This window comes from Lathyrus oleraceus, chromosome 7 (assembly GCF_024323335.1).
Source record: "Lathyrus oleraceus cultivar Zhongwan6 chromosome 7, CAAS_Psat_ZW6_1.0, whole genome shotgun sequence".
NCBI lineage: Eukaryota > Viridiplantae > Streptophyta > Magnoliopsida > Fabales > Fabaceae > Lathyrus > Lathyrus oleraceus.
Genome location: NC_066585.1, coordinates 479,471,632 through 479,496,975, shown reverse-complemented (window position 1 = coordinate 479,496,975; position 25,344 = coordinate 479,471,632).

Sequence of the window (25,344 nt, the reverse complement as noted above, 5' to 3'; positions counted from 1 at the left end):
GAAAAAGTGTTACACAAAACTCATTTCTTTCACTCCCTCTTCACATTTTAGGTACGTGAGACATTTCCACCTATTATGTTATGAGTTGTGATATTTTTCATGTTGTTGTTTGGATATGTTAATGTTTTTGTTAAGCTATTTCGTATGTTTTTTAAGGTATGTTGTTGTCGATAAAAGTTATATGTTACTGTTGATTAAAGTTGTATGTTGTTGATGATTATTTTTTGTTGATAAAAGTTGTATGTTATTATTAAGGTATGTTGTTGTTAACAAAAGTTATATGTTTTTGTTGATAAATGTTGTATGTTGTTATTGGTAAAAGTTATATGTTATTTTTGATATAAATTGTATGTTGTTGTTAAGGTATGTTGTTGTTGATAAAAGTTGTATATTATTGACGATTCTAGTTTTGTTGATAATAGTTGTGTTATTATTGATGTTTTTGTTATTTTTAATTATATACCTTGTATGTTACAGCTTTTATTATGTTAAATTAACATTAAATAGAAGATGTATTTATAATCTTGTATATGGTTTGAGTGATTTCCCAACCCCTAATTGAATATAAAACCTTTTGAATTGCATTAGATAATAGTAATATGGAAAATTAAGTTATGTTAGAAAATAACTTACATTAATAATTGGTTTACTTGCTTTCTCCAAGCCATTATCCATGTCTTTCTCTTTGACTATTAGAACTTGGTTTATATTTTTCTAGTTCTTCAGTCAACACTTCTTTTTTTACCAATTCATTATTCAATGTTAATACATTGTAGAATGAACAAGTAAAAAACTAAGTGTTTATGGAATAACTACGAACATTAAACCAAACTCTAACACACAAAGAGGGAGATACATATAATGGATTGTACAAAGCTCAAAAAATATTGGTTAGTGTAACTTTCTCTTCTAATACAACTAAATTTGTCATATCATTAATTTCTCAATCAAGATGAGACTAGGTAATGCTTTTAGAGTTTTCTTTTGACAAATAGTTTGTCCAAAACTCAATAGTTTCTTCTTTGATGTACCGTTCAAGGATCGAAGCTTCCAGATGGTGATGATTCTTTGTATACCCTTTAATGATCTTCATGTATCCTCTGCCGGATACATGCACCTTAAATAAATTGGACCATAAAATCTAATCTCCCTTACTAGATGGACAACTAAGAGAACCATAATGTGAAAAAATGATGGAGGGAAATACATCTCTAATTGACATAAGACAATTGAAGCCTCATTTAATAACACATCTAAATTTCTAAGATCAATGACTTTAATACATATACCATTGAAGAATAAGCACAATCTGATTATAATTACCCTTGTAATATTTGGTAAAATGCAACGGATAGCCACTTGTAGAAGTTGTTGCATCAAGACATGACAATCATGAGATTTCACGCCAACTAATTTGAGATATTTCATCGAACATGATTATTCATATTTAATGAGTACCCTTGGGGATGTTTGATACCCACAAACAATCACAAAACGTTTTTTTACAGAGTGTAACATGTCGGGGGAAAATATGTTCTAATTCCAGTTTTTTTTATGTCTAACTCTTGTCGTATATCCATAACTACCATATATAGATGGGATTTATTAATATCTTTTTTCTTGTCTTTAATTTTGATAAGTGTTCCAATCAAACCATTACATAAATTTTTCCCCACATGCATCATATCAAGACAATATCTTAAATCGAGGCTAGACAAAAATGGAAATCAAAGAACATCAACCACTTTTTTTAAAATAGTTTTCTCTATAGGACCTTTTTGTTTCTTTCCAAAGAAAATATTAATATATTGTTGTCTTTTATAAACTTCCTTCTTGGTTAATGGCTTTGGAGTGATATCAAACTCCTGCTCTCCATTAAAAGCCTTCCAAAATATTCGGCATGAAAGATTATGTCTTAAAAAAATTTCGATGCCTATGGTAAATAGTCTTTTGTCATTTTTTTAGTTGGTGGGGGTATATACCGTCTTCACATATATGTCACACTTGATATCCCTTAACGATGTATCCAAACAAATGATCATATGCAGGAAAGTAATTGATTATGCAAAACAACATGGAACACATTAACGTTTTCACCCGTATATGCATCATCAACATCGACGCCTTCCTCCAACAAAACTCTTAAATTTTATATCAATGGAGTTAAATATAAACCTATGTTGTTCCTTTGTTGTTTTGGACCCGGAATCATCATTGAAAACATAAAATACTACTACAAAAATACATCTACCGTAGCATGTTATTACCTATGTTCTTCAATCAACCGAAAGAATAACTCTAATTTAGGTGCACTCATTTTTTTTATCAAAACCCTTTTCACTACGATCCATACTAATAAATATGGTAATACGTTAAGGATTATAATCTTCAAATCCCAGCACTAATAATTTTACTTTACTTTGTTACAAATCGGGCTTGTCTCTTATAATCTTATATTTATATTAAGATTAAAATACTTTTTACCAAGGTTTAAAACAGAAAAATTTGTGAAATTTACCTACATTTTAACAAAGTTGTTTTTATCAACTATGGTGTAACGTATAACCAATATTTAAGCGATAGTTCTCTCGTTCAGGATAGAACCACTGTCTCTCTCATAAAATAAAACCCTAACATCCCTTTACGCCTTATCCTAATCTCCATGAATGGTTACATACCATTTCTTCACAAAACTCCAACGTATCTTCTTCAATTGTTATGATTCAAGAAAAAGTGTTACACAAAACTCATTTCTTTCACTCCCTCTTCACATTTTAGGTATATGAGACATTTCCACCTATTATGTTATGAGTTGTGATATTTTTCATGTTGTTGTTTGGATATGTTAATGTTTTTGTTAAGCTATGTCATATGTTCTTTAAGGTATGTCATTGTTGATAAATGTAGTGTGTAGTTGATGATTTTGTTTTTGTAGATTAAAGTTGTATGTTGTTGTTGATAAAGGTTATATGTTAATGTAGATTAAAGTTGTATGTTGTTGATGATTATTTTTTGTTGATAAAAGTTGTATATCATTTTTAAGGTATGTTGTTGTTAATAAACGTTATATGTTGTTGTTGATGAATGTTGTATGTTGTGATTGATAAATGTTTTATGTTGTTTTTGATATAAATTGTATGTTGTTGTTAAGGTATATTTTGGTTGATAAAAGTTGTATGTTATGAAAATACAAGTTCTGCTGATAATAGTTGTGTTATTATTGATGTTTTTGTTATTTTTAATGATATACCTTGTATGTTGCAGCTTTTATTATGTTAAATTAACATTTCATAGAAGATGTGTTTATAAGCTCGTATGTTGTTTGAATTTTTTCCCAACCCCTAACTGAATATAAAACCTTTTGAATTGAATTAGATAATAATAATATGGAAAATTAAGTTATGTTAGAAAATAACTTACATTAATCAATGTTTTACTTGCTTTTTTCAAGTCATTATCCATGTCTTTCTCTTTGACTATTAATATTTGGTTTAAACTTTTCTAGTTCTTCAATCAACACTTCTTTTTTTACCAATTCATTATGCAATGTTAATACATTGTAGAATGATCAAGTAAAAAACTAAGTGTTAATGGAATCACTGCGAACATTAAACAGAACTCTAACAAATAAAGAGGGAGATACAAATAATGGATTGTAGAAAGCTCGAAAAATATTGGTTAGTTTAACTTACTCTTCTAATATAACTTAATTTGTCATATCATTAATTTCTAAATCATAATGAGATTAGGTAATTCCTTTAGAGTTTTCTTTTAACAAATAGTTTGTACAAAACTCAATAGTTTCTTCTTCGATGTGCCATTCAACGATCGAAGCTTCCAGATGGTGATGATTATTTGTATATCCTTTAATGATATTCATGTATCGCTCTTCCGGATGCATGCACCTTAAATAAATTCGACCATAAAATCTAATCTCCCTCACTAAATGAACAATTAAGAGAACCATAATGTGAAAAAGTTATGGAGGGAAATACATCTCTAATTGACACAAGATAATTGAAGCCTCATTTTCTAACTCATCTAAATTTCTAAGATTAATTACTTTAATACATATATCATTGAAGAATAAGCATAATCTGATTATAATTACCCTTGTAAGATTTGGTAAAATGCAAAGGAGAACCACTTGTAGAAATTGTTGCATCAAGACATGACAATCATGAGATTTCAGGCCACCTAATTTGAGATATTTCATTGAACAAGATTATTCATATTTAATGAGTACCCTTGGGGAACTTTGATACCCCACAAACAATCATAAAACATTTTTTTTACATAGTGAGAAATGTTGGGGGAAAATATGTTCTAATTCTGATTTCTTTTAGGGATAACTCTTGTTGTACATCCATAACTACCATATATATATATATATATATATATATATATGAGATTTATTACTATCTTTTATCTTGTCTCTAATTTTGAGAAGTGTTCCAATCAAACCTTTACATCAATTTTTCCCCACATGATCACATCAAGACAATATCTTACATCGAGGCTAGACAAAAATGGAAATCGAAGAACATCGACCTCTTTTTTCAAAAAGTTTTCTCTATAGGAACTTTTTGTTTCTTTCCAAGTAAAATATTAATAGGTTGTTGTCTTTTATAAACTTCCTTCCTGGTTAATGGCTTTGGAGTGATATCAAACTTTTGCTCTCCATTAAAAGTCTTCCACAATATACGGTATGGAAGATTAGGTCTGAAAAATTTTCGATGCCTATGGTAAACAGTCTTTTGTCATTTTTTTAGTTGGTGCGAGCATATACCATCTTCATGTATATAACACACTTTATGTCCCTTGACGATGTATCCAAACGAATTATCATATCCAGGAAGGTAATTGATTGTGCAAAATAACCTGGAACACATTAAAGTTATCACCCGTATACGTATCATCAACACCAACGCCTTCCTCCAACAAAACTCTTAAATTTTATATCAATGGAGGTAAATAAGCATCTATGTTGTTCCCTTGTTGTTTTTGGACCCGAAATCATCATTTAAAACATAAAACATTACTACAAAATACATCTACCATAACATGTTATTAACTCAGTTCTTCAATCAACCGAAGTAATAACTCTAATTTTGGTGCATTAATTTTTTTTATTAAAACCCTTTCCACTATGATCCATACTAATAACTATAGTAATATGTTAAGGCTTATAATCTTCGAATCCCAGCACTAACATTTTTACTTTTTTTGGTTACAAAACGGGCTTGTCTCTTATAATCTTATATTTATATTAAGTGTGAAATACTTTTTACCAAGGTTTAAAACAGAAAAATTTGTGAAATGTACCTATATTTCATCAAAGTTGTTTTTATGAACTATGGTGTAACGTATATCCTATATTTAAGCGATAGTTCTCCCGTTCAGGATAGAACCATTGTCTCTGTCATAAAACAAAACCCTAACATCCCTCTCACGCGTCATCCTAATCTGCATGAATGGTTACATACCATTTCTTCACAAAACTCCAACGTATCTTGTTCAATTGATATGGATCAATAAAAAGTGTTACAAAAAACTCATTTCTTTCACTCCCTTTTCACAATTTAGGTATGTGAGACGTTTCCACCTATTATGTTATGAGTTGTGATATTTTTCATGTTGTTGTTTAGATATGTTAATGTTTTTGTTAAGCCATGTCGTATGTTCTTTAAGGTATGTTATTGATGATAAAAGTAGTGTATTGTTGATGATTTTGATTTTGTTGATAAAAGTTGTATGTTTTTGTTAAGGTATATTGTTATTGATAAAAGTTATATGTTATTGTTGATTAAAGTTGTATATTGTTGATGATTATTTTTTGTTGATAAAAAATTTATGTTATTGTTAAGGTATATTGTTATTAGTAAAAGTTATATGTTGTTGTTAATAAATGTTGTATGTTGTTATTGATAAACGTTCTATGTTGTTTTTCATATAAATTGTATGTTGTTGTTAAGGTATATTGTGGTTGATAAAAGTTGTATGTTATTGAAAATACTAATTTTGTTGATAATAGTTATGTTATTATTGATGTTTTTATTATTTTTAATGATATACCTTGTGTGTTGCAGCTTTTATTATGTTAAATTAACATTTCATAGAAGATGTGTTTATAATCTCATATGTGGTTTGAGTGTTTTCCCAACCCCTAACTACATATAAAACCTTTCGAATCGAATAAGATAATAATAATATGGTAAATTATGTTATGTTAGAAAATAACTTACATTAATCAATGTTTTACTTGCTTTCTTCAAGTCATTATCCATGTCTTTCTCTTTGACTATTAATATTTGGTTTAAATTTTTCTAGTTCTTTAATCAACACTTCTTTTTTTACCAATTAAAGTTGTATGTTGTTGATGATTATATTTTGTTGATAAAAGTTGTATGTTATTCTTAAGGTATGTTGTAGTTAATAAAAGTTATATGTTGTTGATAAATTTTGTATGATGTGATTGATATACGGTTGATGTTGTTTTTGATATAAATTGTATCTTGTTGTTAAGGTATGTTGTGGTTAATAAAAGTTGTATGTTATTGACGATTTTTGTTTAGTTGATAATAGTTATGTTATTATTGATGGTTTTGTTATATTTAATGATATACCTTGTATGTTGCAACTTTTACTATGTTAAATTAACATTTCATAGAAGATGTGTTTATAATCTCGTATGTGGTTTGACTTTTTTCCCAACCCCTAACTTAATATAAAAACTTACGATGTTTTACTCGCTGTCTTCAAGTCATTATCCATGTATTTCTCTTTGACTATTAATATTTGGTTAAAAAATTTCTAGTTCTTCAATCAACACTTCTTTTTTTACCAATTCATTATGCAATTTTAATACATTGTAGAATGAACAAGTAAGAAACTAAGTGTTGATGGAATAGCTGCGACATTAAACCAAACTCTAACAGACAAAGAGGGAGATACAAATAATGGATTGTAGAAAGCTCGAAAAATATTGGTTAGTGTAACTTACTCTTCTAATATAACTTAATTTGTCATATCATTAATTTCTAAATCATGATGAGACTAGGTAATTCCTTTTGAGTTTTCTTTTGATAAATAGTTTTTGTACAAAACTCAATAGTTTCTTCTTTGATGTACTGTTTAACGATCGAAGCTTCTAGATGGTGATGATTATTTGTATACCCTTTAATGATCTTCATGTATCACTCTTTCAGATGCATGCACCTTAAATAAATTAGACCATAAAATCTAATCTCCCTTACTAGATTAACAATTATGAGAACCATAATGTGAAAAAGTTATGGAGGGAAATACATCTCTAATTGACACAAGATAATTGAAGCCTCATTTTCTAACTCATCTAAATTTCTATGATCAATGACTTTTATACATATATTATTGAAGAATAAGCATAATCTGATATTAATTACCCTAGTAATATTTGGTAAAATGCAACGGATAGCCACTTGTAGAAGTTGTTGCATCAAGACATTACAATCATGAGATTTCACGCCAACTAATTTGATATATTTCATTGAACAAGATTCTTCATATTTAATGAGTACCCTTGGGTAACTTTGATACCCCACAAACAATCACAACACATTTTTTTTTACATAGTGAGACATGTTGGGGGAAAATATGTTCTAATTTCGATTACTTTTAGGGCTAACTCTTGTCGTATATCCATAACTACCATATATAGATGAGATTTATTACTATCTTTTATCTTGTCTTTAATTTTGATAAGTGTTCCAATCAAACCATCACATAAATTTTTCCCCACATGCATGACATCAAGACAATATCTTACATCGAGGCTAGACAAAAATGGAAATCAAAGAACATCGACCTCTTTTTTCAAATAGTTTTCTCTATAAGAAATTTTTGTTTCTTTCCAAATAAAATATTAATATGTTGTTATCTTTTATGAACTTCCTTCCTGGTTAATGGCTTTGGAGTGATATCAAACTCCTTCTCTCCATTAAAAGCCCTCCATAATATAACGTATGAAAGATTAGGTTTTAAAATTATTCGATGCCTATGGTAAACAATCTTTGTCATTTTTTTATTTGGTGGGAGAATATACCATCTTCATATATAGCACACACTTTATGTCTCTTGACGATGTATCCAAACAAATTATCATATGCAGGAAAGTAACTGATTTTGAAAAACAACATGGAACACATTAAAGTTATCACTCGTATACGCATCATCAACATCAACGCCTTCCTCCAACAAAACTCTTAAATTTTATATCAATGGAGTTAAATAAACATCTATGTTGTTCCCTTGTTGTTTTTGACCCGGAATCATCATTGAAAACATAAAACACTATTACAAAATACATCTATTGTAACATGTTATTACCTCAGTTCTTCAATCAACTGAAGTAATAACTCTAATTTAGGTGCATTCATTTTTTTTATTAAAACCCTTTTCACTATGATCAATACTAATAACTATGGTAACATGTTAAGGCTTATAATCTTCAAATCCCATCACTAACAATCATACCATTTTTTTGGTTACAAAACGGGCGTGTCTCTTATAATCTTATATTTATATTAAGATTGAAATACTTTTTACCAAGGTTTAAAACCGAAAAAGTTGTGAAATGTACCTACATTTCATCAAAGTTGTTTTTATCAACTATGGTGTAATGTATAACCTATATTTATGTGATAGTTCTCTCGTTCAGGATAGAACTACTGTCTCTCTCATAAAACAAAACCCTAACATCCCTCTCACGCCTTATCCTGATCTCCATGAATGGTTACATACCATTTATTCACAAAACTCCAACATATCTTCTTAAATTGTTATAGATCGAGAAAATGTGTTACACAAAACTCATTTCTTTCACCCCCTCTTCACATTTTAGGTACGTGAGACATTTCCACCTATTATGTTATGGGTTGTGATATTTTTCATGTTGTTGTTTGGATATGTTAATGTTTTTGTTAAGATATGTCGTATGTTGTTTAAGGTATGTTATTGTTGATAAAAGTAGTATGTTGTAGATGATTTTGTTTTTGTTTATAAAAGTTGTATGTTGTTGTTCATAAAAGTTATATGTTACTGTTGATTAAAGTTGTATGTTGTTGATGATTATTTTTTGTTGATAAAAGTTGTATGTTATTCTTAAGGTATGTTGTAGTTAATAAAAGTTATATGTTGTTGATAAATTTTGTATGATGTGATTGATAAACGGATTATGTTGTTTTTGATATAAATTGTATGTTGTTGTTAAGGTATGTTGTGGTTAATAAAAGTTGTATGTTATTGACGATTTTCGTTTTGTTGATAATAGTTGTGTTATTATTGATGGTTTTGTTATATTTAATGATATACCTTGTATGTTGCAACTTTTACTATGTTAAATTAACATTTCATAGAAGATGTGTTTATAATCTCGTATGTGGTTTGACTTTTTTCCCAACCCCTAACTTAATATAAAAACTTACGATGTTTTACTTGCTGTCTTCAAGTCATTATCCATGTATTTCTCTTTGACTATTAATATTTGGTTAAAATTTTTCTAGTTCTTCAATCAACACTTCTTTTTTTACCAATTCATTATGCAATTTTAATACATTGTAGAATGAACAAGTAAAAAACTAAGTGTTGATGGAATAGCTGCGACATTAAACCAAACTCTAACAGACAAAGAGGGAGATACAAATAATGGATTGTAGAAAGCTCGAAAAATATTGGTTAGTGTAACTTACTCTTCTAATATAACTTAATTTGTCATATCATTAATTTCTAAATCATGATGAGACTAGGTAATTCCTTTTGAGTTTTCTTTTGATAAATAGTTTTTGTACAAAACTCAATAGATTCTTCTTTGATGTACTGTTTAACGATCGAAGCTTCTAGATGGTGATGATTATTTGTATACCCTTTCATAATCTTCATGTATCACTCTTTCAGATGCATGCACCTTAAATAAATTAGACCATAAAATCTAATCTCCCTTACTAGATTAACAATTATGAGAACCATAATGTGAAAAAGTTATGGAGGGAAATACATCTCTAATTGACACAAGATAATTGAAGCCTCATTTTCTAACTCATCTAAATTTCTAAGATCAATGAATTTAATACATATATTATTGAAGAATAAGCATAATCTGATTATAATTACCCTAGTAATATTTGGTAAAATGCAACGGATAGCCCCTTGTAGAAGTTGTTGCATCAAGACATGACAATCATGAGATTTCACGCCAACTAATTTGATATATTTCATTGAACAAGATTCTTCATATTTAATGAGTACCCTTGGGTAACTTTGATACCCCACAAACAATCACAACACATTTTTTTTACATAGTGAGACATGTTGGGGGGAAATATGTTCTAATTTCGATTACTTTTAGGGCTAACTCTTGTCGTATATCCATAACTACCATATATAGATGAGATTTATTACTATCTTTTATCTTGTCTTTAATTTTGATAAGTGTTCCAATCAAACCATTACATAAATTTTTCCCCACATGCATGACATCAAGACAATATCTTACATCGAGGCTAGACAAAAATGGAAATCAAAGAACATCGACCTCTTTTTTCAAATAGTTTTCTCTATAAGAAATTTTTGTTTCTTTCCAAATAAAATATTAATATGTTGTTATCTTTTATGAACTTCCTTCCTGGTTAATGGCTTTGGAGTGATATCAAACTCCTTCTCTCCATTAAAAGCCCTCCATAATATAACGTATGAAAGATTAGGTTTTAAAATTATTCGATGCCTATGGTAAACAATCTTTGTCATTTTTTTATTTGGTGGGAGAATATACCATCTTCATATATAGCACACACTTTATGTCTCTTGACGATGTATCCAAACAAATTATCATATGCAGGAAAGTAACTGATTTTGAAAAACAACATGGAACACATTAAAGTTATCACTCGTATACGCATCATCAACATCAACGCCTTCCTCCAACAAAACTCTTAAATTTTATATCAATGGAGTTAAATAAACATCTATGTTGTTCCCTTGTTGTTTTTGATCCGGAATCATCATTGAAAACATAAAACACTATTACAAAATACATCTATTGTAACATGTTATTACCTCAGTTCTTCAATCAACTGAAGTAATAACTCTAATTTAGGTGCATTCATTTTTTTTATTAAAACCCTTTTCACTATGATCAATACTAATAACTATGGTAACATGTTAAGGCTTATAATCTTCAAATCCCATCACTAACAATCATACCATTTTTTTGGTTACAAAACGGGCGTGTCTCTTATAATCTTATATTTATATTAAGATTGAAATACTTTTTACCAAGGTTTAAAACAGAAAAAGTTGTGAAATGTACCTACATTTCATCAAAGTTGTTTTTATCAACTATGGTGTAATGTATAACCTATATTTATGTGATAGTTCTCTCGTTCAGGATAGAACTACTGTCTCTCTCATAAAACAAAACCCTAACATCCCTCTCACGCCTTATCCTGATCTCCATGAATGGTTACATACCATTTATTCACAAAACTCCAACATATCTTCTTAAATTGTTATAGATCGAGAAAATGTGTTACACAAAACTCATTTCTTTCACCCCCTCTTCACATTTTAGGTACGTGAGACATTTCCACCTATTATGTTATGGGTTGTGATATTTTTCATGTTGTTGTTTGGATATGTTAATGTTTTTGTTAAGATATGTCGTATGTTGTTTAAGGTATGTTATTGTTGATAAAAGTAGTATGTTGTAGATGATTTTGTTTTTGTTTATAAAAGTTGTATGTTGTTGTTCATAAAAGTTATATGTTACTGTTGATTAAAGTTGTATGTTGTTGATGATTATTTTTTGTTGATAAAAGTTGTATGTTATTCTTAAGGTATGTTGTAGTTAATAAAAGTTATATGTTGTTGATAAATTTTGTATGGTGTGATTGATAAACGGATTATGTTGTTTTTGATATAAATTGTATGTTGTTGTTAAGGTATGTTGTGGTTAATAAAAGTTGTATGTTATTGACGATTTTCGTTTTGTTGATAATAGTTGTGTTATTATTGATGGTTTTGTTATATTTAATGATATACCTTGTATGTTGCAACTTTTACTATGTTAAATTAACATTTCATAGAAGATGTGTTTATAATCTCGTATGTGGTTTGACTTTTTTCCCAACCCCTAACTTAATATAAAAACTTACGATGTTTTACTTGCTGTCTTCAAGTCATTATCCATGTATTTCTCTTTGACTATTAATATTTGGTTAAACTTTTTCTAGTTCTTCAATCAACACTTCTTTTTTACCAATTCATTATGCAATTTTAATACATTGTAGAATGAACAAGTAAAAAACTAAGTGTTGATGGAATAGCTGCGACATTAAACCAAACTCTAACAGACAAAGAGGGAGATACAAATAATGGATTGTAGAAAGCTCGAAAAATATTGGTTAGTGTAACTTACTCTTCTAATATAACTTAATTTGTCATATCATTAATTTCTAAATCATGATGAGACTAGGTAATTCCTTTTGAGTTTTCTTTTGATAAATAGTTTTTGTACAAAACTCAATAGATTCTTCTTTGATGTACTATTTAACGATCGAAGCTTCTAGATGGTGATGATTATTTGTATACCCTTTCATGATCTTCATGTATCACTCTTTCAGATGCATGCACCTTAAATAAATTAGACCATAAAATCTAATCTCCCTTACTAGATTAACAATTATGAGAACCATAATGTGAAAAAGTTATGGAAGGAAATACATCTCTAATTGACACAAGATAATTGAAGCCTCATTTTCTAACTCATCTAAATTTCTAAGATCAATGACTTTAATACATATATTATTGAAGAATAAGCATAATCTGATTATAATTACCCTAGTAATATTTGGTAAAATGCAACGGATAGCCACTTGTAGAAGTTGTTGCATCAAGACATGACAATCATGAGATTTCACGCCAACTAATTTGATATATTTCATTGAACAAGATTCTTCATATATAATGAGTACCCTTGGGTAACTTTGATACCCCACAAACAATCACAACACATTTTTTTTACATAGTGAGACATGTTGGGGGGAAATATGTTCAAATTTCGATTACTTTTAGGGCTAACTCTTGTCGTATATCCATAACTACCATATATAGATGAGATTTATTACTATCTTTTATCTTGTCTTTAATTTTGATAAGTGTTCCAATCAAACCATTACATAAAGTTTTCCCCACATGCATGACATCAAGACAATATCTTACATCGAGGCTAGACAAAAATGGAAATCAAAGAACATCGACCTCTGTTTTCAAATAGTTTTCTCTATAAGAAATTTTTGTTTCTTTCCAAATAAAATATTAATATGTTGTTATCTTTTATGAACTTCCTTCCTGGTTAATGGCTTTGGAGTGATATCAATCTCCTTCTCTCCATTAAAAGCCCTCCATAATATAACGTATGAAAGATTAGGTTTTAAAATTATTCGATGCCTATGGTAAACAATCTTTGTCATTTTTTTATTTGGTGGGAGAATATACCATCTTCATATATAGCACACACTTTATGTCTCTTGACGATGTATCCAAACAAATTATCATATGCAGGAAAGTAACTGATTTTGAAAAACAACATGGAACACATTAAAGTTATCACTCGTATACGCATCATCAACATCAACGCCTTCCTCCAACAAAACTCTTAAATTTTATATCAATGGAGTTAAATAAACATCTATGTTGTTCCCTTGTTGTTTTTGACCCGGAATCATCATTGAAAACATAAAACACTATTACAAAATACATCTATTGTAACATGTTATTACCTCAGTTCTTCAATCAACTGAAGTAATAACTCTAATTTAGGTGAATTCATTTTTTTTATTAAAACCCTTTTCACTATGATCAATACTAATAACTATGGTAACATGTTAAGGCTTATAATCTTCAAATCCCATCACTAACAATCATACCATTTTTTTGGTTACAAAACGGGCGTGTCTCTTATAATCTTATATTTATATTAAGATTGAAATAATTTTTACCAAGGTTTAAAACAGAAAAAGTTGTGAAATGTACCTACATTTCATCAAAGTTGTTTTTATCAACTATGGTGTAATGTATAACCTATATTTATGTGATAGTTCTCTCGTTCAGGATAGAACTACTGTCTCTCTCATAAAACAAAACCCTAACATCCCTCTCACGCCTTATCCTGATCTCCATGAATGGTTACATACCATTTATTCACAAAACTCCAACATATCTTCTTAAATTGTTATGGATCGAGAAAATGTGTTACACAAAACTCATTTCTTTCACCCCCTCTTCACATTTTAGGTACGTGAGACGTTTCCACCTATTATGTTATGGGTTGTGATATTTTTCATGTTGTTGTTTGGATATGTTAATGTTTTTGTTAAGATATGTCGTATGTTGTTTAAGGTATGTTATTGTTGATAAAAGTAGTATGTTGTAGATGATTTTGTTTTTGTTTATAAAAGTTGTATGTTGTTGTTGATAAAAGTTATATGTTATTGTTGATTAAAGTTGTATGTTGTTGATGATTATTTTTTGTTGATAAAAGTTGTATGTTATTCTTAAGGTATGTTGTAGTTAATAAAAGTTATATGTTGTTGATAAATTTTGTATGGTGTGATTGATAAACGGTTTATGTTGTTTTTGATATAAATTGTATGTTGTTGTTAATGTATGTTGTGGTTAATAAAAGTTGTATGTTATTGACGATTTTTGTTTTGTTGATAATAGTTGTGTTATTATTGATGGTTTTGTTATATTTAATGATATACCTTGTATGTTGCAACTTTTACTATGTTAAATTAACATTTCATAGAAGATGTGTTTATAATCTCGTATGTGGTTTGACTTTTTTCCCAACCCCTAACTTAATATAAAAACTTACGATGTTTTACTCGCTGTCTTCAAGTCATTATCCATGTATTTCTCTTTGACTATTAATATTTGGTTAAAATTTTTCTAGTTCTTCAATCAACACTTCTTTTTTTACCAATTCATTATGCAATTTTAATACATTGTAGAATGAACAAGTAAAAAACTAAGTGTTGATGGAATAGCTGCGACATTAAACCAAACTCTAACAGACAAAGAGGGAGATACAAATAATGGATTGTAGAAAGCTCGAAAAATATTGGTTAGTGTAACTTACTCTTCTAATATAACTTAATTTGTCATATCATTAATTTCTAAATCATGATGAGACTAGGTAATTCGTTTTGAGTTTTCTTTTGATAAATAGTTTTTGTACAAAACTCAATAGTTTCTTCTTTGATGTACTGTTTAACGATCGAAGCTTCTAGATGGTGATGATTATTTGTATACCCTTTAATGATCTTCATGTATCACTCTTTCAGATGCATGCACCTTAAATAAATTAGACCATAAAATCTAATCTCCCTTACTAGATTAACAATTATGAGAACCATAATGTGAAAAAGTTATGGAGGGAAATACATCTCTAATTGACACAAGATAATTGAAGCCTCATTTTCTAACTCATCTAAATTTCTAAGATCAATGAATTAATACATATATTATTGAAGAATAAGCATAATCTGATTATAATTACCCTAGTAATATTTGGTAAAATGCAACGGATAGCCACTTGTAGAAGTTGTTGCATCGAGACATGACAATCATGAGATTTCACGCCAACTAATTTGATATATTTCATTGAACAAGATTCTTCATATTTAATGAGTACCCTTGGGTAACTTTGATACCCCACAAACAATCACAACACATTTTTTTTACATAGTGAGACATGTTGGGGGGAAATATGTTCTAATTTCGATTACTTTTAGGGCTAACTCTTGTCGTATATCGATAACTACCATATATAGATGAGATTTATTACTATCTTTTATCTTGTCTTTAATTTTGATAAGTGTTCCAATCAAACCATTACATAAATTTTTCCCCACATGCATGACATCAAGACAATATCTTACATCGAGGCTAGACAAAAATGGAAATCAAAGAACATCGACCTCTTTTTTCAAATAGTTTTCTCTATAAGAAATTTTTGTTTCTTTCCAAATAAAATATTATTATGTTGTTATCTTTTATGAACTTCCTTCCTGGTTAATGGCTTTGGAGTGATATCAAACTCCTTCTCTCCATTAAAAGCCCTCCATAATATAACGTATGAAAGATTAGGTTTTAAAATTATTCGATGCCTATGGTAAACAATCTTTGTCATTTTTTTATTTGGTGGGAGAATATACCATCTTCATATATAGCACACACTTTATGTCTCTTGACGATGTATCCAAACAAATTATCATATGCAGGAAAGTAACTGATTTTGAAAAACAACATGGAACACATTAAAGTTATCACTCGTATACGCATCATCAACATCAATGCCTTCCTCCAACAAAACTCTTAAATTTTATATCAATGGAGTTAAATAAACATCTATGTTGTTCCCTTGTTGTTTTTGACCCGGAATCATCATTGAAAACATAAAACACTATTACAAAATACATCTATTGTAACATGTTATTACCTCAGTTCTTCAATCAACTGAAGTAATAACTCTAATTTAGGTGCATTCATTTTTTTATTAAAACCCTTTTCACTATGATCAATACTAATAACTATGGTAACATGTTAAGGCTTATAATCTTCAAATCCCATCACTAACAATCATAACATTTTTTTGGTTACAAAACGGGCGTGTCTCTTATAATCTTATATTTATATTAAGATTGAAATACTTTTTACCAAGGTTTAAAACAGAAAAAGTTGTGAAATGTACCTACATTTCATCAAAGTTGTTTTTATCAACTATGGTGTAATGTATAACCTATATTTATGTGATAGTTCTCTCGTTCAGGATAGAACTACTGTCTCTCTCATAAAACAAAACCCTAACATCCCTCTCACGCCTTATCCTGATCTCCATGAATGGTTACATACCATTTATTCACAAAACTCCAACATATCTTCTTAAATTGTTATGGATCGAGAAAATGTGTTACACAAAACTCATTTCTTTCACCCCCTCTTCACATTTTAGGTACGTGAGACATTTCCACCTATTATGTTATGGGTTGTGATATTTTTCATGTTGTTGTTTGGATATGTTAATGTTTTTGTTAAGATATGTCGTATGTTGTTTAAGGTATGTTATTGTTGATAAAAGTAGTATGTTGTAGATGATTTTGTTTTTGTTTATAAAAGTTGTATGTTGTTGTTCATAAAAGTTATATGTTACTGTTGATTAAAGTTGTATGTTGTTGATGATTATTTTTTGTTGATAAAAGTTGTATGTTATTCTTAAGGTATGTTGTAGTTAATAAAAGTTATATGTTGTTGATAAATTTTGTATGATGTGATTGATAAACGGTTTATGTTGTTTTTGATATAAATTGTATGTTGTTGTTAATGTATGTTGTGGTTAATAAAAGTTGTATGTTATTGACGATTTTTGTTTTGTTGATAATAGTTGTGTTATTATTGATGGTTTTGTTATATTTAATGATATACCTTGTATGTTGCAACTTTTACTATGTTAAATTAACATTTCATAGAAGATGTGTTTATAATCTCGTATGTGGTTTGACTTTTTTCCCAACCCCTAACTTAATATAAAAACTTACGATGTTTTACTTGCTGTCTTCAAGTCATTATCCATGTATTTCTCTTTGACTATTAATATTTGGTTAAAATTTTGCTAGTTCTTCAATCAACACTTCTTTTTTTACCAATTCATTATGCAATTTTAATACATTGTAGAATGAACAAGTAAAAAACTAAGTGTTGATGGAATAGCTGCGACATTAAACCAAACTCTAACAGACAAAGAGGGAGATACAAATAATGGATTGTAGAAAGCTCGAAAAATATTGGTTAGTGTAACTTACTCTTCTAATATAACTTAATTTGTCATATCATTAATTTCTAAATCATGATGAGACTAGGTAATTCGTTTTGAGTTTTCTTTTGATAAATAGTTTTTGTACAAAACTCAATAGTTTCTTCTTTGATGTACTGTTTAACGATCGAAGCTTCTAGATGGTGATGATTATTTGTATACCCTTTAATGATCTTCATGTATCACTCTTTCAGATGCATGCACCTTAAATAAATTAGACCATAAAATCTAATCTCCCTTACTAGATTAACAATTATGAGAACCATAATGTGAAAAAGTTATGGAGGGAAATACATCTCTAATTGACACAAGATAATTGAAGCCTCATTTTCTAACTCATCTAAATTTCTAAGATCAATGACTTTAATATATATATTATTGAAGAATAAGCATAATCTGATTATAATTACCCTAGTAATATTTGGTAAAATGCAACAGATAGCCACTTGTAGAAGTTGTTGCATCAAGACATGACAATCATGAGATTTCACGCCAACTAATTTGATATATTTCATTGAACAAGATTCTTCATATTTAATGAGTACCCTTGGGTAACTTTGATACCCCACAAACATACACAACACATTTTTTTTACATAGTGAGACATGTTGGGGGGAAATATGTTCTAATTTCGATTACTTTTAGGGCTAACTCTTGTCGTATATCCATAACTACCATATATAGATGAGATTTATTACTATCTTTTATCTTGTCTTTAATTTTGATAAGTGTTCCAATCAAACCATTACATAAATTTTTCCCCACATGCATGACATCAAGACAATATCTTACATCGAGGCTAGACAAAAATGGAAATCAAAGAACATCGACCTCTTTTTTCTAATAGTTTTCTCTATAAGAAATTTTTGTTTCTTTCCAAATAAAATATTAATATGTTGTTATCTTTTATGAACTTCCTTCCTGGTTAATGGCTTTGGAGTGATATCAAACTCCTTCTCTCCATTAAAAGCCCTCCATAATATAACGTATGAAAGATTAGGTTTTAAAATTATTCGATGCCTATGGTAAACAATCTTTGTCATTTTTTTATTTGGTGGGAGAATATACCATCTTCATATATAGCACACACTTTATGTCTCTTGACGATGTATCCAAACAAATTATCATATGCAGGAAAGTAAGTGATTTTGAAAAACAACATGGAACACATTAAAGTTATCACTCGTATACGCATCATCAACATCAAAGCCTTCCTCCAACAAAACTCTTAAATTTTATATCAATGGAGTTAAATAAACATCTATGTTGTTCCCTTGTTGTTTTTGACCCGGAATCATCATTGAAAACATAAAACACTATTACAAAATACATCTATTGTAACATGTTATTACCTCAGTTCTTCAATCAACTGAAGTAATAACTCTAATTTAGGTGCATTCATTTTTTTATTAAAACCCTTTTCACTATGATCAATACTAATAACTATGGTAACATGTTAAGGCTTATAATCTTCAAATCCCATCACTAACAATCATACCATTTTTTTGGTTACAAAACAGGCGTGTCTCTTATAATCTTATATTTATATTAAGATTGAAATACTTTTTACCAAGGTTTAAAACAGAAAAAGTTGTGAAATGTACCTACATTTCATCAAAGTTGTTTTTATCAACTATGGTGTAATGTATAACCTATATTTATGTGATAGTTCTCTCGTTCAGGATAGAACTACTGTCTCTCTCATAAAACAAAACCCTAACATCCCTCTCACGCCTTATCCTGATCTCCATGAATGGTTACATACCATTTATTCACAAAACTCCAACATATCTTCTTAAATTGTTATGGATCGAGAAAATGTGTTACACAAAACTCATTTCTTTCACCCCCTCTTCACATTTTAGGTACGTGAGACGTTTCCACCTATTATGTTATGGGTTGTGATATTTTTCATGTTGTTGTTTGGATATGTTAATGTTTTTGTTAAGATATGTCGTATGTTGTTTAAGGTATGTTATTGTTGATAAAAGTAGTATGTTGTAGATGATTTTGTTTTTGTTTATAAAAGTTGTATGTTGTTGTTGATAAAAGTTATATGTTACTGTTGATTAAAGTTGTATGTTGTTGATGATTATTTTTTGTTGATAAAAGTTGTATGTTTTTCTTAAGGTATGTTGTAGTTAATAAAAGTTATATGTTGTTGATAAATTTTGTATGATGTGATTGATAAACGGTTTATGTTGTTTTTGATATAAATTGTATGTTGTTGTTAATGTATGTTGTGGTTAATAAAAGTTGTATGTTATTGACGATTTTTGTTTTGTTGATAATAGTTTTGTTATTATTGATGGTTTTGTTATATTTAATGATATACCTTGTATCTTGCAACTTTTACTATGTTAAATTAACATTTCATAGAAGATGTGTTTATAATCTCGTATGTGGTTTGACTTTTTTTCCAACCCCTAACTTAATATAAAAACATACGATGTTTTACTTGCTGTCTTCAAGTCATTATCCATGTATTTCTCTTTGACTATTAATATTTGGTTAAAATTTTTCTAGTTCTTCAATCAACACTTCTTTTTTTACCAATTCATTATGAAATTTTAATACATTGTAGAATGAACAAGTAAAAAACTAAGTGTTGATGGAATAGCTGCGACATTAAACCAAACTCTAACAAACAAAGAGGGAGATACAAATAATGGATTGTAGAAAGCTCGAAAAATATTGGTTAGTGTAACTTACTCTTCTAATATAACTTAATTTGTCATATCATTAATTTCTAAATCATGATGAGACTAGGTAATTCCTTTTGAGTTTTCTTTTGATAAATAGTTTTTGTACAAAACTCAATAGTTTCTTCTTTGATGTACTATTTAACGATCGAAGCTTCCAGATGGTGATGATTATTTGTATACCCTTTAATGATCTTCATCATATGCAGAAAAGTAACTGATTATGAAAAACAACATGGAACACATTAAAGTTATTACTCGTATACGCATCATCAACATCAACGCCTTCCTCCAACAAAACTCTTAAATTTTATATCAATGGAGTTAAATAAACATCTATGTTGTTCCCTTGTTGTTTTTGACCCGGAATCATCATTGAAAACATAAAACACTATTACAAAATACATCTATTATAACATGTTATTACCTCAGTTCTTCAATCAACTGAAGTAATAACTCTAATTTAGGTGCATTCATTTCTTTTATTAAAACCCTTTTCACTATGATCCATACTAATAACTATGGTAACATGTAAAGGCTTATAATCTTCGAATCCCATCACTAACAATCATACCATTTTTTTGGTTACAAAACGGGCGTGTCTCTTATAATCTTATATTTATATTAAGATTGATATACTTTTTACCAAGGTTTAAAACAGAAAAAGTTGTGAAATGTACCTACATTTCATCAAAGTTGTTTTTATCAACTATGGTGTAATGTATAACCTATATTTATTTGATAGTTCTCTCGTTCAGGATAGAACTACTGTCTCTCTCATAAAACAAAACCCTAACATCCCTCTCACGTCTTATCCTGATCTCCATGAATGGTTACATACCATTTATTCACAAAACTCCAACGTATCTTCTTCAAATTTTATGGATCGAGAAAATGTGTTACACAAAACTCATTTCTTTCACCCCCTCTTCACATTTTAGGTACGTGAGACGTTTCCACCTATTATGTTATGGGTTGTGATATTTTTCATGTTGTTGTTTGGATATGTTAATGTTTTTGTTAAGATATGTCGTATGTTGTTTAAGGTATGTTATTGTTGATAAAAGTAGTATGTTGTTGATTATTTTGTTTTTGTTTATAAAAGTTGTATGTTGTTGTTGATAAAAGTTATATGTTACTGTTGATTAAAGTTGTATGTTTGTTGATGATTATTTTTGGTTGATGAAAGTTGTATGTTATTCTTAAGGTATGTTGTTCTTAATAAAAGTTACATGTTGTTATTGATAAATGTTGTATGATGTGATTGATAAACGTTTTATGTTGTTTTTGATATAAATTTTATGTTGTTGTTAAGGTATGTTGTGGTTGATAAAAGTTGTATGTTATTGACGATTTTTGTTTTGTTGATAATAGTTTTGTTATTATTGATATTTTTGTTATATTTAATGATATACCTTGTATGTTGCAACTTTTTCTATGTTAAATTAACATTTCATAGAAGATGTGTTTATAAACTCGTATGTGGTTTGACTTTTTTCCCAACCCCTAACTTAATATAAAAACTTTTGAATTGAATTAGATAATAATAATATGGAAAATTTTGTTTTGTTAGAAAAAAACTTAAATGAATCAATGTTTTACTTGCTGTCTTCGAGTCATTATCCATGTCTTTCTCTTTGACTATTAATATTTGGTTAAAAAATTTCTAGTTCTTCAATCAACACTTCTTTTTTTACCAATTCATTATGCAATTTTAATACATTGTAAAATGAACAAGTAAAAAACTAAGTGTTAATGGAATAACTACGATATTAAACCTAAATCTAACAAACAAAGAGGGAGATACAAATAATGGATTGTAGAAAGCTCGAAAAATATTGGTTAGTGTAACTTACTCTTCTAATATAACTTAATTTGTCATATCATTAATTTCTAAATCATGATGAGACTAGGTAATTCCTTTAGAGTTTTCTTTTGATAAATAGTTTGTACAAAACTCAATGTTTTCTTCTTTGATGTACCGTTTAACGATCGAAGCTTCTAGATGGTGATGATTATTTGTATACCCTTAAATGATCTTCATGTATCACTCTTTCAGATGCATGAACCTTAAATAAATTGGACCATAAAATCTAATCTCCCTTACTAGATTAACAATTATGAGAACCATAATGTGAAAAAGTTATGGAGGGAAATACATCTCTAATTGACACAAGATAATTGAAGCCTCATTTTCTAACTCATCTAAATTTCTAAGATCAATGACTTTAATACATATATTATTGAAGAATAAGCATAATCTGATTATAATTACCCTAGTAATATTCGGTAAAATGCAACGGATAGCCACTTGTAGAAGTTGTTGCATCTAGACATGACAATCATGAGATTTCACGCCAACTAATTTGAGATATTTCATTTTACAGGATTCTTCATATTAAATGAGTACACTTGGGGATCTTTGATACCCCACAAACAATCACGAAACATTTCTTTTATAGAGTGTGACATGGTGGGGGGAAATATCTTCAAATTCTGATTTCTTTGAGGACTAACTCTTGTCGTATATCCATAACTACCATATATAGATGAGATTTATTACTGTCTTTTATTTTGTCTTTAATTTTGATAAGTGTTCCAATCAAACGATTACATAAATGTTTCTCCACATACATCACATGAAGCCAATATCTTACATCGAGGCTAGACGAAAATGGAAATCAAAGAACATCGATCTCTTCTTTCAAATAAATTTCTCTATAGGACCTTTTTATTTCTTTCCAAATAAAATATTAATATGTTTTTGTCTTTTATCAAGTTCCTTCCTGGTTAACGGCTTTGGAGTGTTATCAAACTCCTGCTCTCCATTAAAAGCGTTCCACGATATACGGTATGAAAGATTAGGTCTTAAAATTTTTCATGGCCTATGGTAAACAGTCTTTTGTCATTTTTTTAGTTGGTGGGAGCATATACCATCTTCACATATATCACACACTTTATGTCCCTTGACAATGTATCCAAACAAATTATCATATGCAGGAAAGTAATTGATTGTGTAAAATAACATGGAACACATTAAAGTTCTCACCCGTATACGCATCATCAACATCAACGCTTTCCTCCAACAAAACTCTTAAATTTTATAATAATGGATTTAAATGAACAGCTATGTTATTCACATGTTGTTTTGGACCAGGAATCCTCATTGAAAACCTAAAACACTACTACAAAATACATCTATCGTAACATGTTATTAACTCAGTTCCTCAATCGACCGAAGTAATAACTCTAATTTTGGTGCATTCATTTTTTTTATTAAAACCCTTTCAACTATGATCCATAGTAATAACTATGGTAATATGTTAAGGCTTATAATCTTCAAATCCCAACACTAATAATTTTAATTTTTTTGGTTACAAAACGGGCTTGTCTCTTATAATCATATATTTATATTAAGATTGAAATACTTTTTACCAAGGTTTAAAACAAAAAAAATTGTGAAATATAACTATATTTCATCAAAAAAATGTTTTTATCAACTACGGTGTAATGTATATCTTATATTTAAGAGATACTTCTCTCGTTCAGGATAGAACCAATGTCTCTCTCATATAACAAAAGCCTAACATCCCTCTCACGCCTTATCCTAATCTCCATGAATGGTTATATACCATTTCTTCACAAAACTCCAACGTATCTTCTTCAATTGTTATGGATCAAGAAAAAGTGTTACACAAAACTCATTTCTTTCACTCCCTCTTCACATTTTAGGTACGTGAGACATTTCCACCTATTATGTTATGAGTTGTGATATTTTTCATGTTGTTGTTTGGATATGTTAATGTTTTTGTTAAGCTATTTCGTATGGTTTTTAAGGTATGTTGTTGTCGATAAAAGTTATATGTTACTGTTGATTAAAGTTGTATGTTGTTGATGATTATTTTTTGTTGATAAAAGTTGTATGTTATTATTAAGGTATGTTGTTGTTAACAAAAGTTATATGTTTTTGTTGATAAATGTTGTATGTTGTTATTGGTAAAAGTTATATGTTATTTTTGATATAAATTGTATGTTGTTGTTAAGGTATGTTGTTGTTGATAAAAGTTGTATATTATTGACGATTCTAGTTTTGTTGATAATAGTTTTGTTATTATTGATGTTTTTGTTATTTTTAATTATATACCTTGTATGTTGCAGCTTTTATTATGTTAAATTAACATTAAATTGAAGATGTATTTATAATCTTGTATATGGTTTGAGTGATTTCCCAACCCCTAACTGAATATAAAACCTTTTGAATTGCATTAGATAATAGTAATATGGAAAATTAAGTTATGTTAGAAAATAACTTACATTAATAATTGGTTTACTTGCTTTCTCCAAGCCATTATCCATGTCTTTCTCTTTGACTATTAGAACTTGGTTTATATTTTTCTAGTTCTTCAGTCAACAAATTCATTATTCAATGTTAATACATTGTAGAATGAACAAGTAAAAAACTAAGTGTTGATGGAATAACTACGAACATTAAACCAAACTCTAACACACAAAGAGGGAGATACATATAATGGATTGTACAAAGCTCAAAAAATATTGGTTAGTGTAACATGCTCTTCTAATACAACTAAATTTGTCATATCATTAATTTCTAAATCAAGATGAGACTAGGTAATGCCTTTAGAGTTTTCTTTTGACAAATAGTTTGTCCAAAACTCAATAGTTTCTTCTTTGATGTACCGTTCAAGGATCGAAGCTTCCAGATGGTGATGATTC